The 20,848-nt window shown below is 50.7% G+C and overlaps 1 long non-coding RNA gene across 3 annotated transcripts in view; it reads right to left on the reverse strand.

Annotated features, from left to right (window-relative positions):
- LOC114059916 overlaps window positions 1-19,371 on the reverse strand; it is a 78,126-nt gene extending 58,755 nt beyond the window's left edge. For all 3 annotated transcript variants that reach the window (XR_003571771.1, XR_003571769.1, XR_003571770.1), the window contains exons 1-2: window positions 19,284-19,371; window positions 3,246-3,364 (exon numbers count right to left, since the gene is read on the reverse strand). This is a non-coding gene — a long non-coding RNA (uncharacterized LOC114059916). The remainder of the gene's footprint in view (window positions 1-3,245; window positions 3,365-19,283) is intronic.
- Window positions 19,372-20,848: the final 1,477 nt, after the last annotated feature.

The raw sequence follows: 20,848 nt of genomic DNA on the forward strand, positions 1-20,848 counted from the left end.
TTAGTGTTTCCAGGTTGCTCCTCCGCTGCAGAGGCAGTAACCTGGGAGAGAAACACGGTGGCACCTCGGAACTGGCACTGCTGGCAGGACAACTCGGGACCTCTGCAGTGGAAAATGTAGCTGCTGGTTGGGTGGAGCAGGGCCAGGAGAACAGGCTGTCTGCACAAGGCACAGGCACTCCAGGGCTTGTGTGAGGGAGATGGTGACAGGATGGGTGAGACAGGCTCTGCATGACCCTGTAACACTGCACTGCCAGAGGGTCCAGGAAAATCCCCACGATAAGGTGTGAGGTGCTCTGCACAGGACTGATACGTGTGGTAGAAATCTGATTGCTCCGAAAACCTGGGCATCCCAAAGGGATTTCATGCGGGAACACAGGGAGGAGGAGCTGGATTTTAGAGATAACCTTTGGGCAGAGCCATCCAGTTTTCAGCAGAGCCCAGATATGGGTATTTAGAGGCAGGTCAAGTCAAAGAGGAGGGAGGGGGTGAGTGGATGGTAAGAGAGAGACATCAAGAAAGGAGCAGGGAAGAGCAAGCACAAGGAGATTTAAAACTCCTGAGATGAAGGCAGTAGGTGGGTGTCCATGAAGAGCTGTCAGAAAGCAGTCTGTGAATTAATTTGGACAGCGCAGGACGGGCTTGGAGGAAAGTGATTGCTCTGTGAGTCATCAGCAGGAGATTAAATATGCAAAATTTGTAAATAAGGTCACCCCGAGAGGGAATGCAGAGGAAGAAAAGAGGAGGGCTGGGCAAATAGCCAAGGATGGAGCGGGTGAAGCAGCTGACAGTACTTGAGGATTGTCAAGCAGGACAGGCACATCAAGGCAGGGGTAACCCTGTCCTGCTCGGTGAGCAGAGGGGAATAACACCCCCCACCAACAGGTAGACTTGTCACTGCCAAACCCAGAGAGAGACCAAAACACCTTGTTGGTAGCCATAGACTGGAAAAGACAACCCCACAGCTGTAGCTGGCAGGGACCTGTGTGGGAGGCTGAGCCTACCCAGAGTTACTCAGCTGCTTCCCAGGCGCTGGAAGAGCCAGAGCTCGTGTTTGTGGCTGCAGGGACAGGAGCAGTGGCACCCTGAAGGCCCCAATTGACCCCAGGTTGCAGAGCCAGTTGGCCAAATGCCACAGCCTGAGCTCCCCATTACCTGGAGCTGGCTGGGAAGCAGAAGGCAGCACACAGCGAACACCCCCCCTTACCTTGTCACTGGCAACGGCCCCTCATTTGTCAGGGAGGGATTCAGGCAATTTGCAGAGGGATGGGGGGGGTTGCAGGTGTTTGGCAGTCACTCTGAGAGCTGGAGACAACAAAGAGAGCCTGAAAAAAAGAGGATCCATTTCTAGGCAGAGAGGTTCTTGGCAAGCCCCAGGCAGAGCAAGGGGAAGAGGGGCTGGGGACGGACCAGGGGAACAGTGGTACAAAAACAAAGGGGCTGCATTAAAGGGACCCATTCTGTGCCATTCTGGCACTTGAACCAGGTTTAAGCAACTTTGCTGCTGCCTAATCGGAGGCTAATAATGAGCCAGATGTCGTACAACCTGGAAACGCCTGACCAAGTCAGTGGAGAAGAGCAGGTGAGGCACTTAACCCTTAAGTAAGTGGTGTAAACATCATTCTCTGCTTCTGTTTGTGAGTGCACAGCAAAGGCAAACTGCTTTGGGGTTTAAAGGTTTGAAGTTGTGGCCTGTTGGCAGCAGGATATTATACAGCCCTGGTGTGGTGCTGGGATGGGCTGAGCAGCCTTAACATCTCTGTCTGGCACGAGCCCCAAAGGCAGAGTTCAGTGAGCTGGGCCCAGGGTGAGTGGCAGAGGTTATCCCAAGGCCAGGCTCTGTGAAATGCAGAGTTAGTCAGGACAAGGTGGCCTGGTCCCTGCAGGGTGCTGCTTAACTGTTCCAGCAATTTAGAGTTTTTATTTGCAGCTCCATTTACAAGGAAATCCAGTCTGCAAAGCACAGCTTACCCCAAATTCCCACTACACGACTTCATCAGATCACTCTGGGCTCTGAGACCACTGTCTCCACACAGTAATAGCCATTATCCCCAGGCTTTGTGTGTGTTTATGTTACCCTTCCATTTTCCCTTCAGATATGACAAGCAATTCCTAGAAAATATGTTATAAACTCTTCTGCTCTGGAGTTCTGCCACCTCTGATTGCATTCATTTGAGCCAGGGATGTAGTTCCAAAGTAAATCAATAAACAAGACTTAAAAGAGTCCTACAGACACGGGGTGGGGGCAGCACCACAGCCCTCCCTCCTCCCCCCCCCCCCCCCCCCCCCCCAGTTATCTCTGCTATGCTTCAACCTAACAAAATAAATGGGTGAAATCCAATCAGTAAACACTTCCCAAAGCTCCCAGGGCTGCTTTGCAGTATGGGAGTAGGGGCTAGGGCTGCCTTGCAGCTGGAGGGTCCCTGGAGCCACCAAATCAGTGTGACTGCTTGTCACAGTGCTGATCTGGGCCAGTGAGAGGGTCTCTCAGGGATCATCAGCAGGGACATGCCTCATTGCCAGCCTGTGGTCCCCAGGGGTGGGCTGCAGCCAGGGTCTCCTGGTTGGGAGACACCCAAGGAAACATCTCCACCCCAGTGAGGGACTGGAATGGCAAATTTGGAAAACCCAGATTCAGAAAGGGGCCACGCACCCCACTCTTACTGAAGACACTTAGGCCCTTCAGGCTGGCTATCACATCCAAGGAAGCATATCTGCATTTACTTGGGGAGTACATACTCACCCTGAACACTCCTTCTCACTGCCTGTGGATCCTCGTACCTCCCGGCACCCCAACTGCCATTTGGGAACAGGGAATGGTCCTTGGGAGCCTCCCAAGAAGCTGACAAGGCTGTGCCTCCTCAAGCAGCTCCTCCAGGTGAATCCTAACGGATCCCATAAGCACAGTAAGGACTGGTGGCTAAACACTCCCCCAGAGAACAGCGGAGAGGTGGGTTATTCATCACTGCCTGCCCCCCAGGATCAGTGGATCAGGCACACAGGATGAGGGTAACTTCCAGAGAAACCCCTGACACAAAGCCTGCTTGTATGCAGTCACAGCAGGAGTTACAGAGCACATTAACTCTCCTGGTTGAATTATTTGGATTTGGGTGGTTTTTTAATTTCAGAATCTCCAAAGGCTGTGTAGACACAATGCTGACAGCTCAGCCAGAGAGAAGGGGCGCTGTGAGAACTGCCATCAAACTGCCACCTCACTCTGCCACCAAACAACTGCTGGGTTTTTACCTGGCTGCATCTTCAGCTGAGATCTCCACCACCTGTGTGCTGCTGGTTATACTGGTGTGTCTGCCTGGGGCTGACTCAGGACACCTGTCTGTTGTTCCCAGCTCTGCTGCTTTCTCTCACTGTGAAATAAAACAAACCATTCCGGGTGGCAGCGCTCTCTTATTTTGGTTTTCTTCCTGGTCTCTGTTTAGTGTCTCTGTGCACTGCTTCCAAATCCAGCATTGTGTGTGCAGAGCCTGATTAGGGGAATTCACCCAACCCAAAATACACATCCTATGTGCTCTTCACAAGCAGTTACACACAGCCCTGGGGGAGCCTCCCACACAACACACTGGCACGGTGAAGCTCCTACTAGAGACACGTGGGACAAGCAGTGCCCACATCCCCTGCACAACAGGCTTACTCAGCCCTGGAGTGCTGTGGGACCTTGCTTAAAGAAACATTTTCCTAGGAATCAGAGGGAGATCCCACAAACTGCTGCTCTTTTTAATGGGGCCTGTACTTGTTAGTAGAGCTATGGAGGCCATGTCTGACACCACAGAGGAGCTCTGAGCTATCCCAGCCTGCAAAGAAGGCTCCTCTGAGCTGCACTGAGGGACACAACTGCTGGAGGCCACTCCCATAACATTCCCATGTGTTCAGATCCTCCCTGCAGCACCAGGGAACTGAACTGCACACACCACTGTGGTTTCTCTCTCTGCCTCCAGCACAGGCTGCCCTGCGCCTCGCTCAGACAAACCCCAAATTCAAGAGGCCAGATTGCTCCTGGTGTCCATGCAAAGCAGCCCCTCGTCCCTGTACACCCTGTGGAGCAAGGGGGGCGCTCCCCCCCCCCCGCCCAGGCTGGCAAAGCCCCGTGATGTGGCCCCAGTGCCACATCTCCTACCAGAGCCTGTCTTCCTGCTGGGGCCCATCCCCTGCTCGGGGTGCCTGCAGCACTGAGCACCTCTGAGCGAGCTCAGCCATGGGGTAATTAATGAACACAAGTGGTCACTTCTATTATCTGCAACTTGAAGGCAACTCCAACCAAGCCAGAGCTGGAGCTGCACTCGACCAGGGCGCAGCCACATCTGGGGCTCCAGACCTTTGCGCGCTCGCTCTCCCCGCCTGCGCGGGGAGTCAGGTGGTGCCGTTCCTAGAAGGTGAATAAATTATTATTGCAAATTACTCTGATGAAGTGGCTTTTATTAGAAAGCCAGACACAAAGGGAGCTTGCTGATTGGCTCCCAGTGATGTCATAGCCAGCACAGCACTCAAATGCAGAGATGCGAATTCTCTCCTCTGTATTTTGCGTATAATTTTCATTTTCTCCTGGCAGTAAAGACTCACCAGCAGAGTCTTTCACCCCGGGAGGGCGGGGGTGGGGGGGGTCTGTGCTGCTCAAGTGGCTGATGAAAGCAAAGTGGCCTTTGTTCCTGTGTCTCGCAGGGAACCCCAGGCTAACAGTTTGCACCCACAAAAGCGCTGTGGTTTATTGTTCTATTATGAACCCACCACTCCATTTTCTTAGGTGGGGAGCAGAGAAATTGGCATTTTTTTGGCTTGCATACACTTAAAATCATTCTGATCACAGAGATTTTGCTCTTTACAAGCTGAAGCTTAAAGTGCAGATAAAGCAACAGCCTGGGTATCATTCTGATCCTCAGCAAAAGGCGAGAACAAGGCTCTAGAAACAACCAGGCAGCAAAATCCAACTAATTATTTATTTTCCAAGTTTCACATCGTGTTTTTTCCTCCCTGAAAAGCCACTGTGAATTCTCCGTGAGGTCTGTCAGAGGGGCAGACTCAGCTCCAAGCACACTACACGTTCTCATTTCTCTTCCCTAACTGAACCTCGTATTGAACTTACAAGATTTGCCAAGTAAATGTTCCAGCTTTAATCATTCCTGGATGCAACAGGCACGGTGGGACAGCTCAAACAGTAGAACTCTGTGTGGACAGCAGGCATGGAAGTATCCCTTGCCTCACTGAACTGGAATGAACTCCCAAGCTGAGGCAGCCACGTGAAGGCTGTGGGGAGCTCTGCAGCTCCCTCACGCAACGCGGCCGCAGCTCTGGGCTCCAACCCTGCTGGACCCGAACACGGCAGAGTGGAAGGGTTTCCATCCCTCCCTCCCTCCTTCCCTCCTTTATGTAAAATCAAGGTGTAAATTTTGCTGAGAAGGCCAAGAGTAACATTTCCAGCCCTGGGAACAGGCTCCTGCCTGTGCCATGCAAACACCGGGCTCTCCTCCAGCAGACCCAGCACAAATCCCGAGCTGACCTCTGGCACTTGCCCGTTCCCCTTTGATTACGGCTCCGAGGCCATTTGTCCTGCAAGGGCAGAAAACAAAACATATCTATCACTTGGAAGATGTCCTGGAAACCCCCAGATAATTGCACTGATGAAACTGGACACTGAGGGCTGCTGGAGAGCTCAAACATAGCTAGATTTGCTGTTCCCGGTCCTGAGGTCACGACTCCCTGCAACATCATCAGCTCCACTTTATTCCAGGTGGCTTGAAGTTGGAAATCATTCTCCCTTATCGCCGAAGATTTGCTGAGCTGCCTGCCCTCTGTGGATAACAGCAGCTGCCCTCAGACTCCTGCAGGCTGGATCTGAGGCTTTTGAAGTCCTGAGGGTGAAGGTGCAAGGAACAGGCATCTGGGAAGGAGACTCCTGACTGTGAATCAGAGTTAAAAAGGAATGTGAAGGCAGCAATCCTGGGAGAGGATGCTGGCTGAGACACACGGCCTGCATCAGCAAAAAGGGAATGGGCTCCCAGGTTTAAGACCTGGAACTGATTCAAATTACCCCTTTTAGATGTGACCTCCTTTCCTGTCTGAGGGAGACAGCAGGGAGGAGAGGGAGCCATGAATCTGAAATCCAGTCCCTGCTTTGCCAATGTGTGGCTTGGCCCCACATCTCTCTTTGCTTTTACCACTCCATGTGAGAATATAGGGTTATTAAAAGCATCAGAAGAATCTCAAGTAAAACAATCTTATTGTTTTTTAAGAGTTTGTTATACATCTCTGGAGCTCTGGCTTGGACCACCACAGACCAGTGTCAGGAAGCTCAGAACAGCTTTTGGATATCAAATTACTGTTCAGAATCATATCAAATTCCAAAATTGCAACTACTGGCCAATAAAAGAAGCCTCTGTAGGACATAACTCACCCACACAGATGGCACAGACCATAAAACCATCGTGCTGGGCCTAACTCAGCTTCCCTTCCTCACCCAGAGCAGCAGCCTTGCCCCAGTCTGATTCCAGCAGCATTATTCCCCTGGGAAGCAGCTGGACTCTAGAGGAGATCACAGTCCCACCTACTCATCACTCACCTCACAAGAGCCCCTCTATTGCTTGGCTTGCAATGAAACTGGGGGTTGATGTCTCAGGCAACCCCTCCCTTGCACTGAGCACAATATTAGAATCACGTCTGGATTATAATACCCAGTAAGCTGTTCTGGGGTGATATGAATCAGAGCCCTGAAAGTGGGATTGCCTTTAATTAATCGTGGCTGACAGATGAAGGTATTGAACGCAGATTGAGAGGTTCAGGACTGGCCTGAGGGATAATTGTTGCAGGGCACATTGTGTTAGGGTGATATTTTCTTCATTTTTGGCAACGCAGGAGGGAAGCGGGAGGAAAATAAGTGAATAATTGCAGCTAATTAGAACTTGCGTGTACATCCCAAATTAATTTGTCTAAATAATCAACTGCCACCAGCAGCCTGATCCAAAAGGAAAAGGAAACAACTGCCCAGAAAGATCTCAATTGCTCCCATAAATTCTGCAGTCCCAGCTCTGGGATAAATGTTTTATAGAACTGAGGCCCTATATACAGAAGGAGAACTGGACAAGATTATCGAGTGGAAACACTTGCTTTTGCTAAGGATGTACAATAGGTTAAAGGGCCGGGTGAAGCTGAGGGATGGCAGAGTGCTGAGGGGTGGCAGATGATGCTCTTGCCTTTGCCTTCTTCCCATCCATATCCATTTGCAACAGGCTGGGCCGCCGGCAGCCTGCCCACCACCCCCTCCCCCGGCGGGACACGGGAGGTGCGGGATGGTCGCGGAGCATCAGCCGGGCCGCTGCTGTCGCCGCGGGGTTAATAAGAGGTGTCTGTGCCGGCGGCGGGGGCAGATGGAGGCGAGGCTGCGGCAGCCCCGTGTGCTCACAGCGCCCGGCCCCGCTCGGGCCGCGGGATCCCCTAATCTCCCACGGCAGCCCTGCTGCTACAAACACTCTCATCACGAACGCAGCGGGGGCAGCTCAGCACAGACAGGGAATGATCTAGCAGGGGGTTAATAAAAGGCCTGGCGCAGAACAAAAAGCCTGTCAACCGCCACAAGATGTGCTCTCCACCCCTGCCACCCCCCAGGAAATTAAAAACTGCAGCCCGTGGTGTGCGGGGTTCCCTGCGGGACCGGACGGGGCACAGGGAGATGGAAGGGTAGGGTGGGAAGGGAGAAGCTGGGAGTCAAATGTTTGTCCCAGCTCTTGTTTCTGACGCGATAGATCAAGTGCTGTTACTCTAAAGGACCAGGCTACCTGGTCTTTCCAAACCTGATGAGACCAAGGCACATTTCGGTGTGCTGGTGCCAGAAGCTGCTCGGAGAGACAATCCAGTCGATCCTGCCAGGCTGGAGGGCCAGGCTGCTCTGCCTGACACCGCCAAAGTCCGTGCTAGCACGTTTCCATGGAAATGGGAAAAGACCGAATGCCTGTGACACGATACACCTTTTCTGATGTAGATTTGGACCATTTCTAACGTCTCTTTCTAGTGACAGCCTTCAGGACTGAGTATTTTGAGGGCACAACCAAAACAGAACAAGAAGAGGGAAAAGACATCTGATGGTATGAATCAAAACACATCATCCTTTCTGGTGAGCGGCAGCTGAACTCGAAAGCACATTAATCCCCTAAAACAACCTTCTAGGTAAAGAGACCCCCGCACTAAATACAACGTAATTGGCAGGCTCCCTGTTCCTCAGAGGCGAACGGTGACGATCTGTCCCTCCCTCTTGGGCCCGTTTAGGGCGAAGTTTGCCGCCCCGTTTCTCCGAGGGGGATGCCCGCGCTCGGAGGTTCCGTGGCTGTGGCTGTGGCTGTGAGAGCAGCCCGGCAGCGCTGCAGCAGCGCGGGCCCGCAGCGCCCTCTCCCGCGGCTGCGGGGCACCCCGGCACGGAGCATCCCGCACACGGACACCCCGCAGCCCGGGGGCTGCCCCGCCTCAGGACAGCCCCGCGGGCACCCCGGCAGAGAAATAACCCCGGCAGCGCCCAGAACGGCACCGACTGCCACGCACCTTGGAGGGATTTGGGCGAGCAGAGACAGTGTCTGTGCTCCCCTACTGCTTTCCAGCAGCGCTGGGCACTTCAGGCAAAGGTGAGGAGGTTGACGGAGGCTTTGCTGGTGGCCTGGGTTTGACATCTCCCAGACGAGGGAGGAATAAAGCAACTGTCCTTCTCTTGGACGCTGGTCTCTGCTCATCACCCAAGGGGTGGCCGCAGCTCGAGGTGTCCTGAGCAGCCAAAAACTCACCGGTCTGCTCTTGTACCACTATTTGGGGGGGGAGGGGGGGGGGCGTGGTATAGAGCCTTTCAGCAGCTGCTTCTGTCTCCCACTGTGCTCCAGGCACCTCCGTGCCCAAACCACACCTGCCTGCCCTGGGACCTCATCCCTGCACCCATCAGTGCACAGGATACGCTTTAGGAGGAGAAACACAAGATATTTGTGAAGCCAAAAGCAAAGCAATGACAAATGTTGTCTCTATAGGGAGTTTGCCTGGTTTGCTTGGGATCATTATCATTTTAAAGGGCAAGCTACTGCTCCTAGTGCTGGGAGCCAAGGAGCTTCATGAATACAGATACATTGCACAGACAGAATAAATAAAGTTCATCTACAATTGTCATTTTATATTCCAAGTGGGTGAAAATGAGGTGTTCCATCGCCAGGAGATCCAGAAAGGGCTCTGGCCCCTTCATTAGACTCAGAGAGGAGGCTGGACATTAAACACGGCCTGAGATGCCAAGCCTGGCTCAGTGATTGCACACTGTCAGGAGAGCAATGTGCTGGAGAAGGCAGCCTTTCTCCAGGGAACACCACTCCTGGGAAGCACAGGTTTCCTGGCTGCCAGGAAAACACTTGAAAACTGGAAATACTCCTGCCCTTCCTCAGTGCAAGGGACCAGCATCAGAGCCAGACCCAGCTACAGCCACCAAACATTCAGCACCACATGATGGTTGCTGGAATAAAGTCAGCAAAAGAAATTACAAATGAAATCAAATGGGATTTCAATTGACCAGAACGTTTCACTTGGCCCAGGGCTCCCTGTGAGCCAGAAGCAGCAGCCCTGTGCCGTGCCCCAGCCCTGCTCTCCCCAGCGTGGGCACTCGCAGCATCTGGCCAGATGCGCCCTTGGGTCCTACCCTGGCTTGTGCACCCACCAGCACCTGCTGCTGAGAAATGGCCTTTTGCAATATTTCTTCCTGCCACATCCATCCCAGACGGCAAAATTAAACATCACATGTTGCACGTTCTCACAGATCTGCCTGGCCAAGACATCCCCTGCAACACCAGCCGTGATTCACACCCCACCTGACCTCAGTCTGTTTGGCACTGACGGGATTTCCCCCAGACTTGGGATGGTTGTTCCTTCTTTTGCTGCCGCTGTGAAAACTCCTGTGCGTGCTGTGTGGGAGGTGAGAGGTGGGTGGGTGCAAGTCAGTGCTGTGCTGACAGGAGGCTGCTTACATGGGGCTGTAATGGGGCTGAGAGTCTGCTCTGTGCTCTGTGACAGGCTGGCAGATCTGTGTTTCTCCTGCCTGCTGCTGAGCACGTCCCCAAGACCACGTATATCCCTGTCCTCCAAGTGTCACTCATCCTACACCTGCAGTGAGTGTATGTACTTGTGGTGTCAGTGAACTGTGAGTGAGCATTTACCTGCTCAATGGATTCTGCAGCTTCCAAGTGCATGATTTATTCTCAAAAAGCAGCGTAACACTGGTAGGATCTGCTGGTGGTAGTGCCAGGTGGTCTTTTGTGCCTGTGATAGAGGATTTGGCTTTTCTTAGCGCTTTTCTGCTTTGCCTGGGTTCTTCCACCACTGCTGGCTATGGTAACATTGACAGCATCAGCTTCAGGGCGTGCAGACATCAAAAAATGAGTAAGTTCTCCTCTTGGTGCTGCAGGCTGAGGAACACATCAAGTCCAAAGGAGACACGGGTGAGTTCCACGTGCCCCTGAGTCTGTCACTGGACATATCCCCTCCCCCGACATCAAACATTGCACCAGGCTGCCCTGTCCCCCTCTGGCAGCCCCAAGGACTGCCCTCTGTTTACTCTGTCTGCTGCAGATGTGTTTGTGACAGTGGTGGTCCCAGTGCTGGACATGGGATCAATCTCAGGAGGGTGACAGTGACACTGTCCTGACAGAGCTGTCCTCGCTGAACCAGCACCACTGCACACCCCTCACTCACTCACAGCTCCAAAGCCAGCTCTCCCTCTGCACTGCCCACAGCTCCCTCCCGAGCTCAGACCAACTGTTATTCCAGCAAAGAAGTGAATCCCAGGAAAGTGAGGACAACTGCAGAGCCCCAGCTTTGCAGGGACTGGAGTTTACAGTTTGTACTTCCAGGGTGACATTGCAGATGAAAATCAGAATGCACAGAACACACAAAAGGAATCTTTTAAAAGCATTTTCTGCTTTAGGCAGCCGAAGAGATGCCCAGCTAGATTCACTAGGTCAGCCTTGTCTGAGATATACAGCTCCTTCTCCTTGCTTTGTCCTTCTGACTCCTTCCCCTTCTCAAAAACACCTTATCCAAGTCTCCTGCCATGCAACTCCCAGGTCAGTCTTTCCAAGGGGCTGCAAGAGCTTATCTGTTTAAGTGTCTTCAGGCACAGAGTGGCACTTCCCTGGTGCCCCTCAGTCTTGACAGCTGCAAATATTTCACAGCTCTAAGTCTGTCTTGCACAGTTTGCTCTCAGATCCCTGCTAACTGCACCCAAAGTTCACTTGATGCCTCTTTCTCTGTGTTTTCCTTTACTCAGAATAAAGATCTCGTTTTCCTGCTGCCTTGTGGTATTTATGATCTGCGAGGTTGCTCAGGGTCCCAACTCTGCACCCTTGTGTCCTTTTCTCATCACACAGACACAACCTCCAGCATTGTCATTTCAGCAAAATACGCCAAAGGCATTTTGGGGGCACTAACAGTGGCATTTTACAACTGCTCCTTGGGGATTCAATCTCCTCCTTCTTAGAATACCTTCTGTCCTTGAAATACAGCTTGAACTTTTCACATGAGACCACAATTGCTAAGCATTCCTGTGCTATTTAGAGGCATCTTTGCTCTGCTGATAGCAGTGACATGCACGGCAAAGCTCTGCTGCCACTCCCTTTGCTGGCAACATGACACGGTCACCTCTCAGTTCCGATCACTGAGACCTGCTGTGGGTGCATCACATGGATGTAAATGTCTCCCTAACAGTTTTCCCTTTGGAAGGGCTAACTGAAGGCTTGCAAATATGTGAAAGGTTTGGAAGGAATGTGGAGTTTACACATCCTAATGGTCTCTGAACTGGCAGCACACACCTTTCCTAGGTCAAGTCCCGACCCCAGGAACTCAGCAGGTGTCTGCCACAGGCTGTTACAGCAAAGTAGGATTTCATTTTAGGTTTATTCCCCCAGCTCTTGTTAGCAGACAAATGACTTTGTGATTACGATTTGCCTCAGCTTCTGTCTTGAAGATGCATCTGCAGCTGTCTGAGAATGTCACCAGTACTGCACCGACAGCTGCACCTCCCTGCTTGCTGTGCTGCTGAGACACTGAGTAACCTGCAGGGGAAACCCTTCCCCTGGGGTGAAGCATGGCAACACTCCCCTCATTTCACAAAAAGGACAAGGGAAAGATTCCTGAAAGCTTCTGCCAGTCCAGGAAATGAACCTCAATCCCTGCTCAGAGGGGTTCAGGTTTAGCTCCCATTTCTGGCAGCTGCTGAACGGGACAGGCAGCACCAGCCAGCCCTGTTTGGAGCAGGGCAGAACCTCGTCCTACCTCCCATGCCTGTTACCCAGGAGCAGCACAGGGCTCACAACTGTTATTCCCCATCCTGCCAGACAAGAACTGCTATTTCAGTGGGAACACTGAAGGCTGATGGAAATCTGACAGTCCATGGCTAAGCTGCGCTATAGCACCAGCTGGGAAGTGGGTGGTAATGAATCTTTTGTCAAATAGTTAAACTGCCTTTTCTCCACATTAATTAATTCACAAAGAACATATCCCTTCATGGTTTCACAGCTGCAAACAGAGCCAGTCTCGCCTCCCCGGCACTATCTGTCAGTTCTACCACGAAGAGTGGAAGAGCTCACTCTGCTGTTACTCACGTGATCAGATCGTGGGGGAGAAAGAAAATCCCTGCCCTGGCTTTCAGTTCACCTGATGTTCTGAGCTGCCCCACATCGATTTTCCTACAGCTACACCCAAACAGCTGGTTCTGCCTTGTGTTTTGAGCTGATCCACAGGGCAATGACCGCAGGCAGGAGCCCCATCACAGACTCACAGCCCGGCACTCAAGGCACAGCCCAGTTCTATTTTCAGCCCGAATTTACCTCAGTCTGTATTAAATTCCAGGTGTCTGTTTGATATCTCCACCACAGTGGCAACCCTCAGATCACATTTGGCTTCCCATGGACCAGATCCAAGGAGTGATGGACAGCTGGATAAGTGCCCAGCTGAAAGCTGAAGAGCCCAGCAGTGAGAAGCATCTCAGCACCTGTGTCTCAACAGAGATAGGAACAGGCACTGCCCTGGAAACCCAGCTGTTCATGGGCTCCTGCTCCTTATCTGGAAACACAGATATCTGGACAATCTCAAAGCCTGGTCATCAGGTGCTTAGTGTGTGCCCTTTCCCAGCCCAGTGTCCTGTGCAGCTGCCCAGACCTGTCTTTCTCACCTTTGGCTGCCAATTAAAGTGCTAAATCCACCGCAGACTCCAAAGAGTTATCAGCTCCTTTCCTCTAAGGGAACTTTGTTTGGGAAGGCTTCCTCACACACCTCCATATTTGGCATCTTGGGACTCCACTTGAAGTGCAAACCAAGCTCAGTAACACCTCTCCTCTTCAGAGCAGGGCACGAGGCAGTCACAGCACGTCAGAGTGCAGACTCCCACAGCACAGTTTCACCTCTGGAACAGTCAGATACCTGGGAAAGGGAGAGCCAGCCATCCCCTCACTGCTCACCCTTGGGACACAGAGGACATCACAGCCCTCTACAGCATTGCTGTGGAGCTCAAAGGTTCCTGTTTAGTCAATTCTTCCTTGTACAGAGGCTGGTCCAGATCAACAACTGTTGTTCTTCCTTGCTCATTTTCTATAGTATGTAGTTTTTGAGGTCGATGGGCAACCAAAACTGTCCTTGTAAGCCTGTGTGTGGCTAAAGAGAGTGTTCTGTCAGCAGCTGATTCCTCAGGAGCAAGTCACTGAAAAGTCTAAGTGTTCCCCTTGGAGATGAATGACCTCCTCTAGACAGCAGATGGAGTAGGCACTTGCTGCTGAGGTCTTCTGCACATGTGATGTTTCAGCTCGAGGCAAAACAGGAAAGAATAAAGTGACCTGACAATCTGTCTTGGCCTCTGCTGAGAAGGGAAATGTCATTGCAGTCATTTCTAAAATCCAGAGAGCAGCAGAGGTAGAAAAGCATCAGCTTGCTTTCTTCTATAACCTGGGTAAAGATGAAGGAGGAAGAGTCTTTCTCAGGATGTCCAGCATGGAGAGGCTTTCAGTGCTTGTCTCTGTGCTTCAGCCCCCCTGCCTCGCCTCGCAGAGCACAGAGCGTGGGTCACCAGTGCCACGGGCACAACAGCCACTCCTACAGGAGAGGTGCTGTGCTCTGGGGCTGGGAGATCAACCACCCTGTCACCCCAAAGAGCCTGAGGACAGTGCAGGAAAGCATTCAATCCTGCAGGATTAGTGAAGCACGATCTCCGAGCTCACAGAACAGACACAGTGTAAATCACACGCAGACCTGCAAAAGGAAGTCTCTGGAGCCTCAGCTGGTTGGTCACCCAGCAGCTTCCCTGGGAACCCACCTGGTTTTCACTTTGATCTCTTTTGGTTAGTGACCTTTTCTTGTCATACACATTGTCCAGCCTAGAGGCAACACATCCTCACAAGACTTAGAGGTGCCACAAAACTACAAAGGAAAAAGGAATTTCACACAAAGCCTCAGCAATATCTATGTACTCACTAAAGCAAGAGCAGACCTCAAATATTACTTATAAAAGGACAGGTTGTGTTTTGGATTTCTGTGGTTTCCTGTGTTTATAGTTTTATTTCCAGATTATGAGATACTTTCTTTGAAATCTTTTTCAAGCCCTTCTTCATACAACCAGTTTCACCATTCTCTCGCTTCTTCACCTCCTCTTTATTTTATAAAATATTTTCCGGATGTTCTGACTGAGAATCACTTTGCTCAGCTGTGTTTCCACTTCTCTGATCATTGTCTCAGTGAAAGAGGTTAGAGACTTCTTCTACCCTTCCAAAGAAATCTGGTTGCATGTGCAGCCCCAATTCCAACCCTGGTTTCATTCTCCACCAAACACTCCATGTCCTATGCTTCCTGTCACTCACTCAGAAGGAAAATACCAGGGATGACTTTGTCACAGCAAATTCTGTGGCTCAAACCTCTGTGGACAGATCTAGAGCTGACAGGTTTGCCAGGCACCACTATTTATGAGCTGTGCCTGTTAACACACAACACAGGGATGTATGTGAGTGCTTTACAGAGTGAACTATGAAACACACAAATAGGTTTGGCAGTCTCAGAGGTGAAATTCTGAAGCAACTGCCTCTCAGAAGACCAATACAACACTCATTGCAAAATCTGATTCAGGGTTCAGTTAGCATGTTAAAATATGCTCAGCTCACAGTATTGCATAAGGCACGTCCTATCAGTCAGCAGATCAGCCACCCCTGGGAGAGCAGAACAGTCCAGACTGCCACGGCCTGGAGTTCCTGGAGCTGGAGCACAGCCTGGGCTCACCTGGCTGGAAGGTGCTGAGGAACAGACGGGGCTCAGGAGGGTGGGGCAGGGGAGGCCCCGGGGCTGCTCTGCAGCGACTGACTGGTAAGGCAGGACCTACCAGGGTGAGCACTGTGCACCTGATGTCCCCATCACCTCATGCTGTCCCACCCTGGGCCATCCTCCACAGCTCTGTGCGTGACTGCAATGGCAGAATGGCAGCTGAGCTGCTCCCCACAGACACAGACCCTGTGCCCGAGCCCCAGACTGGCTATTCCAGACTGGCACGTGACACTCACTGGACGGGAAACGCAAACAGCCTGTTTCCACACAATGCTCGGAGCACGAGTGTGTTTTGCTGGTCAAACTGTGGGGCTCTCAGCCACACAGAAAGCCTTTTCCCTCCCTCCTGCTCACAGAAGTCTGACTTGAGGCTCTCCAATCCCCTGCAAAGTACTCTCAGCAGCCCCCCCACAGCACTGCAAGCAGACAGACCTACAGCACAGCCAACACTTTGGCTTCTCTACTCTGGTCTCTCCAGGCCTGCCTAAATCCTTCTTCCACAGTCCTCTGCCACACCAAGGGCTTCAACCACAGCCTGAAGGGCTGTAAATCAAAGGCTTCTCAGAGATCCATCTTTCAGGAGTTTTCTGCAGTGGTAACAGAAATCAGGGTAGCACTTCTGGCACGTAATTTTGCTGGTGGGGTTGTACTACACCAGTTTGTGAGTTAGAGGTACGTGGTGAGGTTTTAGCAACACCCTTTGTAGCACAGGAGTGAGGTCAGGCTCAACAGAAACCAAACATTTCACGGCACATTCACAACCAAGGACACCAGCACTGCTGTTTGTGCTGCAATGATGTGAATATAAATTATAACATCTATAATGCAGAATCCAAAGTATGTATGAAGAGATACAATCTGCATAACACTCAGCAGTGAGAATGCAAATTGGATGGATTTAGGGGACTAAAGAATAACTTGAGAGTTTTGGTTTCAGAGTTCCTTCCAAAAGATAAGATTGAGCATCTGTCAGTCATCTTCCATCTTGCCAAGCTGAGAATACATGAGAACACTTAAAGAACTGCTCTGCTCATATATACCCATTCTTTTTTCTGAGCAGCACAACACACCTGTAACACACCTCATCACTCACACGACTGCTTACAGGGCCACACCTGACAGATAAACAGGGGTTCAGCTGCCCTGTTGTTCTGCAGCTCTCGGCACCTGACAGTGTTGCAGTTGGAGTCTCACGGGGGCCAGAATGGAAATGCAATCACAACACCTTCAGGCCAAGGTTTTCTCACTTCCTGGGGATATTTTCCTGACCTGTCTTCTCCCCACAAGGTTTTGAGTTGTTCCATCTCTATTGATCTGAGCCATTTGCTCCAGAAACAAGGCGGCTGCTCCCGAGCTCAGCAGTCAATGCCACCACCTCTAATTGCTCGGGGTGTTCACCAGCACGGGTGGTGGGTCACGCCCGCTCCAGTTCCCGTGTATTTTCTGGAAGCCACGCTGATCACCACAGGGTGTGAGCCACCAGCACTGCAAATTCCAGCAATTTGGCTCCAACTGAAAGAAACGCATCAATTTGGATGTGGATGTTGCCAGCTCCAGCCCCGGTGTCTCAGCCAAAATGGAAACTGTTCCAACCCCCACTGCCGAGCTCTCAAGAACTGGGGGGGGGGGGGGCAAGGCCTCCGAGGAAGGAAGATTCATAACCAGGGAGGGAGGGAAAGAGATGCTCTGTGCAGCAACACTCACTTCTGCAATGGCAAATCTGTCCAGCATGGTTCAGATTCTGCAGAACATCCAACAACTGGCATCTGACAGCTTCAGACTCTTCCCAGCTCTCATTCTGGGAACAGACCATGCTGATACCAATTATTTTAAACTGGGATTTGCATCTTTCCCATGTGATTCTACTTCTGAAGTGCTGCACTACTGAGGAGAGGTCTGCAACTGCCAAGACATGAAAGAGTGTTTGTTATTAACACATCACTATATAATTAGGGGCTTAGCAGGGGGCTGGCCATTCACATGCTTTTTGCTCTGTTGCTGACAGCACAAGATGGAAGTCTCCAGGTATCCCGTTAGGTGACAAGTGAAAATGAGTTCTGCGGCCAAAACGAGGCAATTTGGCACAATTTACTAGAGATGGCATTTTCTGCTCAAAAAGGGCCCAGAATTGGAACAGCACGAGGTGTTACAGACCAAGACTGAGCTGTGCTGGCCAAGCTGAGTGGGTGTCTCACGGAGCAGAGCAGCAGTGGATGCTGAAGTCCAGGATTGAGATCTGCTGGCAGAGCTCGAATGGGGAATGTTGCCCAGTTTCTGAAAACAACACAGAGTCTGTATTTTAATTAGAGTTCCTCTGCTCATCTGCATGGCTCAGCACAAACTTTCTGAATTTTCCAGGCTTTCTGCATCCATCCAAAGAGCCAACCTTGCACTTTTTCCTCCTCGTCCCCCAGTGAAGCCTCACCAATAGTGACCACCCACCCCAATGTGTTCTCCTGCTGGCTCCCAAGAAATGTCACAGGTACACACCCATTCCATGGACATGGACTGATGTATGAGTCCGTAAAGAGTTCCAACTGGGATTAAATGAGGCCTGTGATCAAAGGCAGGGATTTCAGGAAGCAGTGTGATAGCAGGGAAGGTGTGATGACACACAGATGAGTGAGCTGGACACACAAAACCGGAATAACTGACTCCAGGACTCCTGGGAAAGGCAGACAGAAGGGCTGATACGATGGGAGTGCTGGACAGACCATGCAAATCCTGCCCTGGGTGCTGCCCAGTGTTTATCAGCTCTGGTTAAAGATTCCATCCCAGGCACTACGGATACGCATGACCGGTCCCAGCAACAATAAAGGAATTCATGGTTTGGAAAAGCTCCTCCCCATCCCACATTGTGCACAGGCCCACAGCTTAACTGGCCAAAGTAGGTCAGAGGGAACGAGTTCATTTGCGTATGTAAATTCAACTTAACAAGGAATAAAGACAATTGCTTCAAACTTGTGAGCTCAAAGTAAGAAAAACAGGTCTTCAGGGCTCCTTGGGAATTGGAAGCTTTGGCTTTCAGCCCTCCCTGCTCTTTCCTCCCCTTGCCCACCCTCAGTCCCTTTCCTCTTGCCTCCTGCCTAATAAGGGTCTGGCAAACCCCCGTTTCTCCAAGCCAAGCCCGTGGTCACAAACTGGGTGAGGTCAAAAGCTCACACACAAAGGACTATCAGCCCTGAGCGGCTGTGAGAACAGGTGCCATGTATGCAGCTCTCCATAGCTATTCTTCAAACAGGCAAGGGAACACAGCTTTTGTCTGCTTCCTGCAGAAAAAGTCTTTCCACTTTTCTTCTTTTTTTGCTAAAGGGAACAAGTTCCATTTCCAATAACTGAAGACTGATTAAAACCATTGTCCCCCTACCACCCCCCAGTCACAAGCAGCTCAAACCACGAAAGAGCATCAAGAAAAAGATTTCCTATACAAAGGACTTCATAAAACCAGGAGAAAGAAACAAGTGGAAACTGTCGGCATTGTTTTAACTCTTTCCATTCTAAAAATCCCATAACTCTTACCTCTCTCTTCCCATGCTTTTAATACAAGTATTCCAGTGAAAACTCTTGGAAGTCAGTGTGTCACATCTTTGAAATGACCCAGAAGGAACGAGCTTGCTATTTCCACAATTAAACAGGTATTTAATTAATACCTTTTATTCGGCCTGAGTCAACCCCTATGAATCCAAAAGCCCTGTGTCCCTCTCCGTTACCTCAAACTAAAATTCACTGGGCACCAGGTGGCTCAAGGGAAGGAAACAAGGAGCCTGAGTTCAGTTCTCAGTTGACAGTTTCACCTCTAATTTGGCTGTTTGAGGCCAAATTTAAACTAGATCTCCATTGGCTTAAAAATAAACGTCAACCAAGAAATGGCTGTTTAGCTCTCTAGCTGAACAAGTTCTCTGAGGGAACTTGTGTTTTTCAAATCCTTTTAGTTTTGCTGGCAGATTGTAAAATGAATCTTTCAATTACCTTTGCAGCCTCATTCGAGTCCACTGCAGAACTGTTCATGGAGGATGAACTCCAGCAGTTTATGGAGACCAAACAGAGGCGGCTCCTCCTGAGCAGTTTCAATTTCGTTGATGTGGAATCTGTACCTGTTGTAAAAAAAGACAACTTTAGTCTTCAGGGCAGCAACTGCATTAGCATCAGGTGACAAACTAATCACCCCAAAATGGAAGCATGGCTGAATTCCCCAAAGTGCTGCTGTGTCAGAATATGTGCTGCCAAACCCTCTGCCAACACAGGACTAATAACGGGGTCCCCAAGCGGTGCCAACGCTCTGGGTCGCGGCTGCCCCGTGGGCACGTCTAATTATGATGTTCTGTGACAAGGCTATAAATATCCACAGTCCCACAGGGGAAGCCCTGATTGCAGCAGGGTTTTTGGGCAGGTATTTGCTCTGTTCTCACACTGCCTGCCTGGAGTGGAGGGCTGTTTGTAACAGCAAGAGCCTCATAGGCCTGTGCCCCAGGGAGTGTGAGTGTGGAACCAGCGAGGTTTCATAACGAGAGAGATCAAACATCAGCCAGAAAACCACCGAAGGGGAAACCATTAAATTTGTTCAAATGAAAAAGCTACTGACAAAACCCAAAGACCACCTGAGCAAAGGAAAAGGAGGGGTTACATACTGACAGAGCAGCTCTGGAGGGCTGAACATGGTCTGAGAGACAGAGATGATCCCTTTGTCATGAGACACTTCACCAGGAAGTTATTTGAGGATAAAGAGCTGTTCGAGGGATTCCTTGAAGAACAGGGAAAGCAGAAAGGCCTCTAGTTTGTTTTCAGCATTTTGTTCTTAAAGATCATTACATTGTGATGCTTTAGGCTTTTAAACCAGTGAGTGCCCAAGATCACTGTTCACTATCCACTGCCAGGTCTCACTCTCTCCTTTCCCAGCAGTTCTAGCTCCCATCATCCCCCTGTCCCGACAATTCTACCTCCTTGGTGCTCCGAGGAGCAACTTCAGAGGAACAGAATAAATAAATAAATAAATAAATAAATAAATAAATAAATAAATGAGAAAGTCCTTTATGCCAATGACCAGTAAGAAATGGAACCTGTTGGGCAGCCAAATGAGCCCGGAGGGCCAGTCATGAATTTATGATAATGGCTGCTGGCTGAACACCAATCCCTGAATCCTAAATAGTGGGAAAAAAATCAACAAAAAAAGCGCCTTCTGCTATCCCATCTCCTTTACTGTTTGCTTTGTCAGACTCTGAGGAGGTGACAATCACTCACAACACAGAACTGAATAAGAAAATTATCGGCTGCCTCAGCCAACGCACTGTGGCGCAGAGTTGTCAAACTCTTGCAAATTTTGTCGTAAGTCTCCGAGCGAACGTTTCTGGGATTTCTAAAGCAGCCCAGAAAAACTCCCTTTCATTGAAAAGGGAAACCTCTCTTTTTCCTCACGACAGCACCTCTGTGCAGGATGGACCAGACATCAAGGAGCGCTCACAGCCCCTGCTCCCAGCGCAGACGGCCTCGGGGCTGGGGGCAGGTCTGAGGAGGGCAAAAAACCCTGGAGAAGGCGC

The sequence above is a fragment of the Empidonax traillii genome, unplaced genomic scaffold, assembly GCF_003031625.1.
Source record: "Empidonax traillii isolate 1590-97213 ecotype Southwest subspecies unplaced genomic scaffold, ASM303162v1 scaffold12:size2584012, whole genome shotgun sequence".
Taxonomy (NCBI): Eukaryota; Metazoa; Chordata; class Aves; order Passeriformes; family Tyrannidae; genus Empidonax; species Empidonax traillii.